This window comes from Micropterus salmoides, unplaced genomic scaffold, assembly GCF_014851395.1.
Source record: "Micropterus salmoides isolate LMB-PRFRI ecotype aquatic unplaced genomic scaffold, ASM1485139v1 Ms_hic_scaffold_364, whole genome shotgun sequence".
Classification (NCBI taxonomy): domain Eukaryota; kingdom Metazoa; phylum Chordata; class Actinopteri; order Centrarchiformes; family Centrarchidae; genus Micropterus; species Micropterus salmoides.
The window spans coordinates 9,692-25,172 of NW_024042973.1; the positions used below are offsets into that span (position 1 = coordinate 9,692).

A 15,481-nucleotide genomic window follows, 5' to 3' on the forward strand; every position below is an offset into this window, starting at 1 on the left:
AGAGAAAAATTAAAAGGATTTCTAGTAAAGGTGTTCAGACTTTTATTTTCTGTAAAAGACCATAGTGTTTTTCACACTAACTCATCAAGTCATAGATCATGAAAATTTGTTAATGTAATGAACTGCCTGTGACATATCATACCACTAAGGATAATTTCAATTGCTTTTGTCCAAATAATGTCATTGTTGTCACGTATAATTTATTTTGCTGTTGAAAATTAGATGCAGTGTATCTTTGTATACTACCACAGATACTGCTAATAATAAAACTTATCTTCACATAACTCAAATGAGTTGTAAAGATAACCTAATGCAACACTCAATATTTCAAGAACCTCACCTTAAGAATTATATAGTGTTTAATTTGACAAGCTTGTACAATTATTAGCTTGGCATATTGATCAACTTCATTTCCTCCTGTTTGACAGGTAAGATAAATAATAGGCAAAGCCCTTGTCTTGGAACTGTTGAAAGGGCTTGTCTATTGACTTTGTCGGCATATCTTTGTTCCTGATCTGGGTGAAGATCCATGTCCGACAGAAAGCAAAGTGCTGGTGTAGATCAATATAACACGGACAGTCCAGAATTTAATCAAATAATTGAGTCAAAGTGGTAAAGTCTTTGATTCAAAGGAAATGTCCCTGAGAACCACAACCTACATGACTGAACAGATTGCCCTGTCACCATGGAAAAATACAATGAACGAATGGGATTTCGCAGAGGAATCCATCAAGGTTGGTTCAGATGTTTAATGATGATGGTTGCCACAAAAGTTCCTAACGTAAGAATACATTCACATCTGTTTATTTTCTTTGTGGTTGTTATCCCCAGTGCTTCAAAGACGGTTTTGAAGTAGACCAGTTGAGGCAAGTTTAACAGGCCCGTGTCTATACACTCAAACAAAAATTGAAGTTACAAACATACAATGATTTTTGGCATACAGGTGCTGGTCATAATTATAATATCATCAAAAAGTTGATTTATTTCAGTAATTCCATTCAAAAAGTGAAAATTGGATATTATATTCATTCATTACACACAGACTGATATATTTCAAATGTTTATTTCATTTAATTGTGATGATTAAAACGGACAACTAATGAAAATCCCAAATTCAGTATCTCCGAAAATTAGAATATTACTTAAGACCAATACAAAAAAAGGATTTTTAGAAATGTTGGCCAACTGAAAAGTATGAACATGAAAAGTATGAGCATGTACAGCACTCAATACTTAGTTGGGGCTCCTTTTGCCTGAATTACTGCAGCAATGCGGCGTGGCATGGAGTCGATCAGTCTGTGGCACTGCTCAGGTGTTATGAGAGCCCAGGTTGCTCTGATAGTGGCCTTCAGCTCTTCTGCATTGTTGGGTCTGGCATATCGCATCTTCCTCTTCACAATACCCCATAGATTTTCTATAGGGTTAAGGTCAGGCGAGTTTGCTGGCCAACTAAGAACAGGGATACCATGGTCCTTAAACCAGGTACTGGTAGCTTTGGCACTGTGTGCAGGTGCCAAGTCCTGTTGGAAAATGAAATCTACATCTCAATAAAGTTGGTCAGCAGCAGCAAGCATGAAGTGCTCTAAAACTTCCTGGTAGACGGCTGCGTTGACCTTGGACCTCAGAAAACACAGTGGACCAACACCAGCAGATGACATGGCACCCTAAACCATCACTGACTGTGGAAACTTTACACTGGACTTCAAGCAACGTGGATTCTGCGTCTCTCCTCTCTTCCTCCAGACTCTGGGACCTTCATTTCCAAAGGAAATGCAAAATTTACTTTCATCAGAGAACATAACTTTGGACCACTCAGCAGCAGTCCAGTCCTTTTTGTCTTTAGCCCAGGCGAGACGCTTCTGATGCTGTGTCTTGTTCAAGAGTGGCTTGACACAAGAAATGCGACAGCTGAAACCCATGTCTTGCATACGTCTGTGCGTGGTGGTTCTTGAAGCACTGACTCCAGCTGCAGTCCACTCTTTGTGAATCTCCCCCACATTTTTGAATGGGTTTTGTTTCACAATCCTCTCCAGGGTGCGGTTATCCCTATTGCTTGTACACTTTTTTCTACCACATCTTTTCCTTCCCTTCGCCTCTCTATTAAATGTGCTTGGACACAGAGCTCTTTGAACAGCCACCTCTTTAGCAATGACCTTTTGTGTCTTGCCCTCCTTGTGCAAGGTGTCAATGGTTGTCTTTTGGACAGCTGTCAAGTCAGCAGTCTTCCCCATGATTGTGTAGCCTACAGAACTAGACTGAGAGACCATTTAAAGGCCTTTGCAGGTGTTTTGAGTTAATTAGCTGATTAGAGTGTGGCACCAGGTGTCTTCAATATTGAACCTTTTCACAATATTCTAATTTTCTGAGATACTGATTTTGGGGTTTTCATTAGTTGTCAGTTATAATCATCAAAATTAAAAGGAATAAACACTTGAAATATATCAGTCTGTGTGGAATGAATGCATACATTATACAAGTTTCACTTTTTGAATGGAACAACTTAAATAAATCAACTTTTTGATGATATTCTAATTATATGACCAGCACCTGTATTTTAGTAAAAATACCAAAAGGAGGTTGTTTCGTATATGATTCTAATCAAATACAAGGAAGGAAGGAGAGGTGAGTAGTTTGTTATGATGATGATGATACTCTTTTTCCTTTCTTCATTTACTATCCTGTGAACAAAAGCTAACAAGATGGCATGGTATGATGATCCAAAGTTGGGAAGCAGAAAAGTAGAGCGGCCTCCATGATGTTCAGCCAGTCAAAGGATATACCACTATCAAATACAAAGACGTCATGGACAAGGCATCAGACCATCATTCATGGGCACAAAACAAAGAAAACCTGTTAATGCAAGATGCAGAGAAAACCCAATATTTCTGTCTTGGCCAAAAACCATTTCAGATAATCACCTCACCAAAAATTAAATGTTTTTGAATCCATATTCCTTTCAAGAAGTTTTTATATCAAGCTTCAGCTTCAATGTCATTCTTCATTTATGCTGAAGTGTTGTGTCTAAATGTATTTCAACATTAATAAAGATTCACACATCTTTAATCAGAGAGGAACCTTTAAGTTGACAAAGTGATTTTTCCTTCCTTCCAGCTGTCTTGACCTAAAACTTCTTCATCTACACCTGCAACCTTTCAATGACTCCATATCAGATATCAGAAAATCCATACAAATAAAAACAAAAGTAAATGAAAACAAGAGCTAAGAGGGAAGATATTCTGAATAGTCAATATTCTCCTTTCATATCCTCTGTTTATCTCGTACACCAGACTCTTGATAATAAGCCAAGGTACCACTCGCCAAGGCAGCTGTGAGTTAAATATATTGCAATGCAAATTTTCCATAAAATAGTCTGGCTCACAGTTCCATTTCACAGGTGCTTTGCATATAAAAAATCTTATATGTTTGCCCATTCATGATCCCAGCATTCGATACCCTGACACGCATGTGTGTGCCAAGAAGTGGACCACCAAAAGATGAGTGGCCACAATATTCAGACATCATGAACCACATTTAGGCATGTCAGTAACATGCCATGAATTTTCCAAACCTACGTTTTAATGTCTGTAAAAGAAACATCAACACAAACTGCAATGTTCTAAACAAACCGCAAAGTTTGTGTTGATGGCTTTTTAATTGTAAACATATTCGTTAGCCTGTCAAACAAGGTTTCATTCCTTTAAGCAAGTTTACAGACTATTATCCATAGACAAACAGGTCTCACTGTCTAACTGAAACCTTCAGTTTGACATTTCCAGTTTTTGTTATTTTGAAAACTGTTCACGTTGTTCTAACATTTCAACTAACAACTGTCACTTTTCTGGTGTCTTCAAATCAGGGTATCTGTAGAATAGAATATGAAATAAAAACACCTTTACCTTAACACCTTTTTTTCTTTTTTACCAGGATCAAGAAACTTTGTTTTGTTCTTGCTGAAAAAGACTTTTGCAGAAGATTTAGTTCCCCAAGTAATGTCATGGCATAAAGCTTCTGCAACTCAACATTCAGATACTAAATCATAAATCACACAGCTCCATAAGATGGAAAAAATGAATAGATGAACACTTTCCTTCTCCTTTTCAATTCTGTGCCTTCAATATGACCCCATCACTGCTGACTTTAGTTTGAGGGTGGCACGGTCCAATCGGCCAATCGCCATCCAGTGAAGTGTTGTTTGAGATTTACACAGGCACTAAAGAAAAATAGTCAAAGACTGTCATTGTTTGATGGTTGGGTTGGGTCAAAAGGGAAATATTATGAACATTTAAACATTATAAAGAGAACTCCTGAATCACTGCTAAACTATAAGAAATCAATTATAAGTTGGTAATCTGATCATCTATCGTAGTTTATGATATCTTAAGTATAATCACAAATCAAACCAAATTGCTATTCTGTCCCACAAATCAGCAATTTATTACTGGTTTCTGACAGACAAACCAATCCCTGACATCAAGAGTCCTTGTTGTCAGCATTTTCCACACCATTACGATATGGTCTGTCACAAATGTGACCCAGACAATAGCCTGATCCAACCTCAGTACATCCAGGTCAGAGGTTAGGGTCCGGTTCACCAGAGTTTACTTGTCTATTTCCTGCAACACTAGCACAACGTGGGCCGGTCAGGCTAAGAAAACAGTGAAAAACATATGTGAAAACACAGACACAAACACATACATATTTTCATGCGATCGTCCAACAAGGCAGCGGACTTCCACCTTACCAAGCTGAAATAACAGTGGTTGGAAGGGGTGAGGTTAATTTGAGTGGGCCTGAGTTTCCTCTTAAAGAGTTAAATCACACTAACATTAGTCAGACGTGTGTGTGTGTGTGGTGAAGAAGTGCAGACAGCTAGAGGTGTTTCACGGTCAGCAGTGTGTGGATCAGGGAGGTGAGGGTTACAGTCAAGTCAAACCTACAGCAGGACAGCGCAATAAGAGCATGACATTGTGTGTGTGTGTGTGTGTGTGTGTGTGTGTGTGTATGCTCTGAATCAGGCTGTCTGCTTTTATTCTCAGGCACTCTTTTGTGTCTCTGTGGTATCTCGGTACATTAATAACACTGAGCCACAGAAGGATGAGCCTTAGGTAAAGAAGAAAGGCAGAGTGACCTCCCATGTCATTGCACAGGAATTATTTCTCATTTCTATTACAATATTGCATCACTTTTCTGGCCAACTCCCTGCTATTTTCATTCAAGATACAAAAATCAAAAAATCCTTTCAACAAAATCCTCACTTTTAATTATGCAAACCTAGTAGGAAAGCAGGACGGTGGGCACATCAAAAAATTACATATAGTAGCATATTTATGTTGTGTAAAAAAAATTTGAGTCTTTATCCGCAGTCCATTAGGGTTAATTACAGCCTTGTGTTGGGATGCTTGTAACAGAGCAGGGATGGTAATTAAAGTACAGGTAAAACATTAACTTACTTTTGTTAGCCATTAATCAGTGTTTACCTTCAGAGAGCTCTCCCTTTGTAATTAATAATCAGCTTGGACAATGAGTAATCACCCAAGAGGAAGTTGTGTGTGCTTATGTATGTGTGTGTTACTAGCAAAGGGGTGTTTCCCACCTTTGAAATAGCATCTTTACTGATCAAACAACTGATCATCCATCTCACCAGGGTAAAAATTCAATAAACTAACAAAAGCAGAGGAGCCCTTACAAGAAAAATCTCTTTAAGACTGTTTTTTTTCCATATATCTATTTCTCATCACCCTTATTCTTTCCCACTTTGGATTTATCCTTCTCTTGGCATCTCAACAGCAGTGTAAGTTTGGAATGATTACATCTTGGGAAGGCCTCAGCAACCCCACTTAACCAGCAGCCCACTCCACAACTTATTCCTCTGTCAGCCTTGTAGCACACACACACACACACACACACACACACACACACACACACACACACACACACACACACACACACACATTCCTGTACGTGCCTCATAGTGAGGTCCAGGTTAATTAACTGCTGGAGTGAGGACCACCCTTTCTACTATACTTAGAGACAAATGCATGATAGATTCCAACACTGGGTGGCACCTTGATGCCAGTTTCCACCTCAGTTCCTTAAAAAACATGAAGGAAATTTTTAATTTTTTTAACCCAGTTTACCACTGGAGTGGGGACCTTTTCAAGGGGGCGCTATTGAGTTCGTTTCAGAATGGACTAGTTTAACTACCTTCTATTTTAGCATTAAATTTAATAATTTTAATGTTCTAGTATAACACATTATGTAAAAATAAGTCAGTATGGGCATTTTTAAAAAGAATTGCCCAGTCTGAGATTCATAGATAAGCAGAATACCTAAATTTATGGAGGTGACCATCGATTTGACTGCTGTACAAACATACATACTTACTGGTCAATTACTGCTTTACTAAAGTAAATATAACTTGAGCAATCCACATATACAACTTTCAACAAAGCTGCAGGGATATAAAAGAAATCCATTTTATTTATTCATTTAGCTGAAGCTTTTATCCAAAGTGACTTACAATTGCTATACATGTCGGAGGTCGGAGGTCGCACGCCTCTGGAGCAACTAGGGTTAAGTGTCTTACTCAGGGACACAGTGGATGGTTCACAGTGGGGGATTGAAGTGCGCTATCACCACCCCCAAATCCATTGTTTATTAAGCATAAACAGAAATAAATTATTCCAGAAACAAACTATTGCCTCTTGTACAACTCAAAAAATACAGTAAAGTGTACTGTATCATAACTACTATTAATTCACCAATTAAAGTGAGGGCCAATATGAAGAAAATTGATATTATCAGACAATCAATTGAAAACAAGGAACACTGTCTTGCAAAGTACAATGAAAACAAAATAATCCTTTGAATTTTTTACAACTGGTTTTGAGTTTTAGGAACGCTGAACACTAGCTTATTGTGGCTAGTCTTGCCTTTTTACAGTACATCATCTGACACTATATGGTCCAGGATAGATTAATTTCAGATTATTATCAATCAGTAGTTCAGTAGGAGACTGTAAATGGCAAAAACATTTGGCTTTTGAATCTTAAGAATACGTGAAGCGCCGCTTTGTCTAAGGGTCACAATTGTGTTGTACACAAAGTTTGACATCTTTCCATGACCCTTGAGCCAAGGCCTTTTCTCCATGTATACATTGCTCACAGTCCTTTTTTCCAGGCACTCTACATCGCAGTTCTCTCTACCTCACTCCATGCTCTCTTGCTCTCTCATGTTTGACTTTGTTCTTCTGTGGAAGCCTGGGGGTCTCATCTACAACAGGAACAGACAAACATCATTTCCTATTAGTCGATGAAACCTCAGGTATAATTTTTTTAAAAATGCTCATGTGTATTCAAGTGCTTTAATTAAATGTGACAACCAAGAACTGACAGATGATTGCAACTCTCTTACCATGGGACAAAAAAGGTTAATTGTTAAAGGTCACAAAAACACATTTAATATTTACCATCATCAGTGTTGGGCAGTAACGCTTTACTGTAATAATATTACTTTTCCCTGTAACTAGTAGTGTAATTGTAAAGTGAAGTGTAGTTACTTTTCTAAAAAACTCGTTACTAAACGCACCATCCTTGACATGAATCCACGACTGTGCGGCAGCTCAGCGGTACCGTATGTAAAGACCATAGCATACTCGCTGTTGTGAATACGATATTAGTTAATAACTCGGGAGAGATGCTTTGTTTGGGGGCAAAGGCAGGGTGGTAGTGAAAGCAGTGTTTCCCATAATTAGCCTATAATTTGGTTAATTGTCAACGCTGACCACCACATTAATTTAAAAATTTTTTTACTAGGCATATTTAAAATCATGTTTGACCGAGGAGCTGTATTGAGGAGCAAATATTCGTGCAGCACCTCCTGGCTCGCGCTCTCTTTCTCTCTCGTGAACACCGCTGCACAAACTTGTCCAAAGTCTGTGTTCGGTCCCGTTCATACAGTGTTTACTGGGAGGCTGCTGAGCGCGGTGTCGTTGCACGCTTGGCTCCTGTTCTGGTGCCCAAACCAGCGCCGCTTGCTGAGGCCTAAAACCTCCAGTGCCTGAGTAGAGGTGTAACGTTAAACACAAAACACTCCCAGGTGCTGCGAGCTCCCAGTCCGGGCTGAGTCAGCTACGACCACTAGGCTAACTGAGCTTATAAGATCACAGCAGCTACTTAATGGCACTTAGCAGTTACTTTAGCAACAAGTAACACATCTGTTCATCAGCAACCTCCGTAAATCACAGAGAGTTGAGACAGAGTAGCTGGGGGACACGGGGAACTTTAATGTTATTTTATGAGGCCCAACAGTTACTGTGTTGCCTTAGTAGACAGCAGAGGACGCAGACAGAACTAAATAGATTGTGATCTGTAGCACGACAGTAATGATCTCTCTGAAAAGATAGATCGTGGAGACATTTTAATCGTCCACAATCTAATATTGCCCACCCAGTAATAAGTAAAGTAATACTTTAAAGGAGTAATAACTAGTAATATATAATTTCTGAGTAACTTGCCCAACACTGACCATCATAAATTAGAAAAGAGTTACAAACAAACACTCAAACAAAAGTACACATACATTACAGTAAGAGTAAAGTAGTACTCTACTTGTCTTTTGACTGAGTTAAAGTATGAAACAAAGGCAGGAGTTTTTGTATATTTCATAATTAAAGCAATTTAACTCACCATCAGTGAGTTCTCCTTATCTCTAACTCAGCGCAGGGGTCAGAACCTCCATCTGAAAAACAAGAGCATACAAAAAGTAACACCTCATACTATATAGTGTGGGTAAGGCTGCATCCTTCTGTATTTGTTAACTGTTAGAGAGTTGAAAAGTGTTTCAGGTTTTAAATGGACAGCATCCTTACTGCCAAAAACATATTATCCACTGGTCTTCCTCTCTTCACTGTGTGTGGGGTGGAGGTGAAAGTGAGACTTTCACCTGTGAAAAACAGCAACAGTCATTTATTATTACTCTGTGCTCTAATAAAAACCAAGTTGCAGAGTACAAAGACTGCCGGTGAATAAAAGGAGTTTTAAAATGACTTGTCTTGACCTTCCAATGTTACTGGCCTGTATGGATCAGTTACACCATTTTCACTATACTAAAACTAGAGCAATTACACACCCAATACCTCCTTTGCGAGCATTTTCTTTCCTTTCTTCATTTTCTTTTTGTTAAACATATTTCACATACTTGTTAGTGTTGTTTAGATTTTTTTATATAACACTCGGCTAATTTTGTTAGGCCTTTTTTAAATAATGACTGCACATACAGTATAAACACCGTCCGTGGAAATTGTGGTACTGACAGAGGATTAATCAGATAATTGCACACTAATAATTATACGAGGACTGAATATCAACTGCTCTTCTAAAGGTGTAACTGTTTCTACAGTGTATATATTCGCGCAACATCTCTCGCTCACTCTCTCCGTCTCTCATGAACAGCGCTGCACAAATCTCTCCAACACAAAGCTGTCAATGTCAGAGACCCACCTTAGTTGGTATAGGGAATTAAACCTGAACGTGTCACTTACAATCGATGCCGTAGCGGTGAGAGTCGAGCTTTCAGTACAACGTAAACAAAGAAAGCAGCATGTAACCTTTCAGACCCACCGCACAGAAAGAGGCCCATTATTTCAGCGACTTGCGCCGCGCTAGGGCACTTTGTTGCTGTGTAGAGGATCGCGCACCGCACGCCATGCCGCAGTCGAAGTACTTTTGTGCTGAACCCAGCGCAAATCGCTTCTTTTCTGAAAGGTTCTTTATGGAAGAACATAGTCCTTTCAATACCTTCCGTCACTGAACATTTAACGTTACATCTGTGTTGAAAAAATGTTGCCAGGTGTAAAACACTACATAACATCAGGAGCTTTTAGACTTTCAGGACTGTAGGCTACCAATTACCTGCATTTCAGTTATTAATAACACTGCATGAATGATGTCTAGATGAGAGTTGATGACAACAATTCAGTTTATTTCCCTCTTATTAACAGTTTCCCCTGGGGAATAAATGAAGTTAATATTCCTCTTATAGTAATAATACTTACATATTATAGAAACACAATTGTTAATGTAATTTAATATTAAAAATCAACTTAAGTTATTACTAGTGAAAATTAATGCATAATCGTGAAACCGTGATTATTTCTCTGACAATAATCTGTAATCGTTGCATCCCTATTGATGATAGGGCTGGGAAATCTGTCACAATTTAGGGTGCTATGATTACATAACAATAATAATTCCCAATGTATCTTTGTGGGTATAAAATTTTTGTTCCATAGAATTACTTTATGAATGACCACATTCATAACAACCTAATCATTAAAACCAATATAATAATCACTTATTTCCATTTGCTTTATTAATACAATCAAAGTACACAAACTGACAAGTATGTAACTGAATTGAATCTTGACTAATAAACTGTTGACATCTTTGAACAGACTCCACTTATTTTTCAGTAGGTCGTTTACTTGTCATCCACTCTCAACGTTTTACCCACATTACGACTGTCGCAGCAAGAACTGCATGGTATCTACAACTTTGCAAGTTGACAAGGCACAGCAACAAACTGACTGCAGTCCCACTGACATCTTGCTCTCAGGATTGGCCAAAAAGTTGCAGTCTCTGCCTGGGACTCTACTTTCATTTAAAAAAGAAATCTGCCATCAACTTTTGTCTGAGAGAACAGAACGAGCAGGGACTGATTTGAGTTCATGCTCAGGACAAAGGCTTTTTTACATAGTCATTTTAGTAGTATAGTGTTGAATAATACAAATAAATTATGTTAATAACTGACAATTAACGTAAAAGTTAATTTACCTTGAAGAAATAGTTTTTTGGGGGAATACATGTATTGTCTTTCTTTCTGAGGGTTTATTGAGAAGATCAAATCACTTTAGTGTGCATGCTAAATATAAATAAATCTATATTATCTAAAGCTAATTGGCTGCTGGCTCTAACTCCATATTTAGTGAATAGACATGACAGTCCTTTACTTTTCTCATCCAGCACTTGGCGAGAAAGTGAATAAGCACACGTACCAAAATGTTGCAACTGTTCTAACATGTCATAATATAACATCCATAACTTCACTAGAAGTTTTAGTCCGTGTACACGGTGACAGCGTGCGTGCTGGTCAGGACTGGTAAATGAAACTGTTGAAACACGAGAGACTGGCTTGTGCTGAGTAGGGATGCAACGATTACAGATTTTGTTGGTACGATTATAGTCAGAGGAATAATCACGGTTTCAAGATTATCATGATTATTAATTTAACAACACTAGTAATTACTTAAGTAGGTTTTTAATATTACATTAACAATTATAAAACTATAATATTTAAGTATTATTATTAATATAAGAGGATATTAACTTTATCTCCCAGGGGAAATTGTTATTGGGGAGGGGAATAAACTGAACTGTTGTCATCAACTCTCATCCACATGTATAAGTTTTAGTGAAAATGATGATGAATGTTCAATGATGAAAATTGAGAACATGTCTCATGCAGCGTTATTAATAACTGAAATGCAGGTAATTGGTAGCCCACAGTTCTGGAAGTTTATAAGCTCCTGATGTTCTGTTAGTGTTTTACACCTGCAACATTTTCTCAGCACAGACAGGAGGAAGCAACAGGATGTTAAATGTTCAGTGACTGAAGGTCGGCAGAGGACAACGTTCTTCCATAAAGAACCTTTCACAAAAGAAGTGATTTGCACTGTGTGGAAGCTGGGTTCAGCGCAAAAGTTCAGCTAATTTGACTGCTGCTTGCGTGCGAGCTCGTCAAGCTTTGGCGTGGCACAAGCCATTGAAAATAGGCCTCATAGCGCAGCGGTGCTGTCGGTTACACCTGCTTTGTTTGTTTATGTTGTACTGAAAGCTCGATCTCAGTGCGACAGCATTGATTGTAAGTGTCACAATTATATTTAATTCCCCAACAACCTGCCACATTATTTAAATAAGTTATTATGTATTACCTTTACTTACTTATTTTAAAACAATTGTAAAATGGGTCGCCAAATTTACTTGGGCAGCTGTTAATCTACCTGGACGGCCCGCCCAAGTAAACCCTATGTGTGGGAAACGCTGATTAATTAACCGTGACGTTTTAAAGCACGGTTAATAGTGAAATCCAGCAATCGCTACATCCCCAGTGCTGAGCAATATCCCATTCAGTCAGCTGTTTACCCCAACCCCTTGTAAAATGTAGCTTTTCCACTGCAGGCTATATAAATCCATCTCGCCTGATGTTAGCAGTAAGATTACTGGCAGCTAAAGTTCAGGAACAGCGTTAAGATTAAGTACTGTAAAATAATCACAACTTCTAAGCCTGCAGATATTCAATTTCTGATTAGGGCTGTACGTAACGATTATTTTTCAAGTCAATTAATCAAACGATTATTTTTTCAATTACCCAATTAATCTAACGACTAATTTTCTGTATTCTAAAAGGAAAAAAGTTGCCTATTACTCGATTAACATACCAATTTATCCAAAATAAATATCAAAAACATTCCTAATAAATAAATCTATATTTTAATCATCCTGATGAAGCACATTAGAATAATGTGTGTATATATATATATATATATATATAAAAAATAAGAATAGCAGCAAATCTTAAAATGAATCAAATTTCCACGCCATTGATGTGTTGTGATAACAACAATAACAGACATTAATTATTAGGCTACTTTACTTAAAACTTTTAATGTTTTTGACATGGATTAATTTCAATATTGAGTACTGCAGTATGATAATCAAATGTATTTCTGCATCAGTGTCGGGCAAAGAAAACAATTGAAAGGATTCACAGACTGTACAGACAGTCACAGATCGTCTGTAATGTTAGTTTCAGCTGTTTTCTCGCTCATATGTGGCCGTTAATTAAAACAGAAAATATGAAACGGCCGAACGTTCGATGTCTTGAGGTGTAACGTTATGCTACAATGACAGCAGCGGGGCAAAAATTACTTTTAACATGAAAGCGATTAAGAAATACTACGTGTCCTTGTGCTGATGATGTGCCATGCTCGTGTGGCGACAGAAAGTAAATAGGATTTGCGGTGCTGCCGTCAGTGCTCCAGGATACTTTCGCTCACGTGTTCATGCTGCTTCACGTATTCGTGGACAGTTGTGCTGCAGTGAAGCTTTTCTCAGATCACAGAGACTGTCTGTCTAAAATACTTCCAAACTTTAGATGGTCGAAGGCACGGTCTTGTAGCTGGAGCTTGTCCGGGGGAATCCTGCCAACACTGGATCGACTATGTTGACGAATTGCCCGAGCCCTAAATTCCTGTTTATATTATCGGTCTGCAGCTGATATTGTTTCATTTAAAAATGTCAGCTTTAACGCTGAATCACAACTACTACTTTTACAGTGAAGAAAGAAGTCAGTGTCAGGATGGAGTAAAGAGTTTGTAAAGGCACATACCTGTGTTTGACTCATAGCGATCTCTTCCTGGACCTAACACCAATGAGAATAATGAAAATGATGTCATGTTATACTCTGAACAAAATATAAAAATAACAATGTGTAGTAGTAATATTAAGTGATACAGTACTGCTGCATTTCATATCATATAATACATCTCTCTACACAGTGAGAGAGAGAGAATAAACACATGTTTTAAGTGAATTGGACACCCTGTCATAAATACGAGGTTACGTCTCAAGTCTCCAGTGAGACAATGTGCCATTTGTGCTTTGTTTCCAGATACTGCTTTATACTCAGTAGCGACTATTCAGGACACCTGTACAATCTACTGCAATTCTGTACAACAGGTTCAGTTTCTGACCATTTTGTCAGGAATGTGTAAATTCAGTTCTGTTTATTACTAAGCCTATAGTTCAAGGTGTTGTTACACTGAAAGGTGATTTTGCTCTCCCTGTTTATATATGAGTAGGGCGGAATATTAAACACATCTGAATATGATGTAGTCCAGTACAACATTTTCACCAACTATGACCTCAGTGCTAAAAAATTTAATTCACTTAACACCTATATGACTGTGTCAAAAAAGAAAACTGATTAAAGGCATCATTAAAGTAGACTTTGTGGCAGCACTGTTGTAATGGATTGTATAAGACTTTACAGGTGTACTTTATAAAGTAAGTGTTACTTTTTGAAAATCCGTTGCAGGCTGCGGGCAGATTTTACCTAATTTTATAAACAAACTGTTGTCAGGAAACATCACGTTTTCTTCTTTTTATGGTGGCAACTGTTATTCAGCTCTCCCTGTCAGAAGCTTTCCCTCCACTAACTAAACAGACAGTCACAGAGGTGGGAGTGAGACAGGCAATAGGAAAGGGTACTAAATCAATCAAGTAGTAGCTGATAAATATTTAATTTTCACACAATAAGCCATGAGAACAGAGCTGCTTTGGGATCAAAATAATAATAAAAAGAGACTGTGTTACATCTACTTCAGTGTCCTCTCTCAGGTGTAATGTTGGCTCACCTGTCTTGGGCCACATCCGCACTACTACGTTTCTGTTTAAAAGGAGATTTAAACCAAAAACGATCTCCGTCCCCAGCAGCATTTTATCTGCATAACAGAATGGATCTCTGTCTCTGAATACGTGAAGTGGCCGTCCACATAGCCTACACTGAGCATGCGCGTGCCGGTATAAACAGGAAGCACATTGTCTACTTCGCATTAGTAGAAGATTTGTTAAAAGAAGAAGGTACTACTACAGACTAAAAACCACACCAGAGATAGTTCTGCATGGATCTAACACGAGGTGGAATTGTTACTGACAGTAACAGGGGAGTTAAAAGCAGCTGTGGCAGCAGAAAAAACAGACTGGGATTTGTCGCAAAGCAAATACGGCCTCATGCACAGTAGCCTATAAGTGTATTGTTATTTACACAGAAAAAAATATTTACAATTTAACAGCACTATTCTGTTGCATCTGCACTAAATCCATTAAATATGCACTTCTGCCATCATGTTAAACCATGTACCTATCAATTGTGTGCTGGAGATCTGACTGGAGCGGTTCTGGAGCCACTCAATTAAAGTTAGAGCTTGCTGTTTTCTTCCATTCAAAATAATATTGCACATTAACATCATTTGACAAGAAGCAGAAATATCTATAAATCTTACCTGCTCTGAAATTGCCTCTTGCGTCGGTTAAGATGAAGTCTTCGTCTTTAAATTTTTCAAACAAATCTCTCCAAACTCCTGCTAACAAATCTCTCCAAACTCCGGCCACGCTCTGTTTTCTTCTGCTCCTCTCTGCTGCGCTGCTGAAAGGTTGGGGGAGGGGGGAAAGTTCCAGGTGCAGGGGGGCGTGTCCCTCCGCTGATGGCCCATTAATTAAGCCTGAGCCGAGAGGCTGCAAAGTCACCACAATATTCTCCACTTCTCAGCTCTGACACAGAGGCCTGTGTTACAGGCTACAGTGTTTAAATAAAGCAAGAAACACATTTATCAGTGACAGTAGAAACACCAGGCTTTACATAC

General features: G+C 38.3%; 1 long non-coding RNA gene across 1 annotated transcript; it reads right to left on the reverse strand.

The window, feature by feature from the left end:
• Positions 1-7,176: 7,176 nt before the first annotated feature.
• Positions 7,177-15,271, reverse strand: LOC119884735. Its single transcript, XR_005441061.1, has 4 exons — positions 15,122-15,271; positions 13,447-13,479; positions 8,688-8,739; positions 7,177-7,272 (listed from the first exon to the last, which is right to left on the reverse strand). It is a non-coding gene; the product is annotated as an uncharacterized LOC119884735 (long non-coding RNA).
• Between the last annotated feature and the right edge of the window lie 210 nt (positions 15,272-15,481).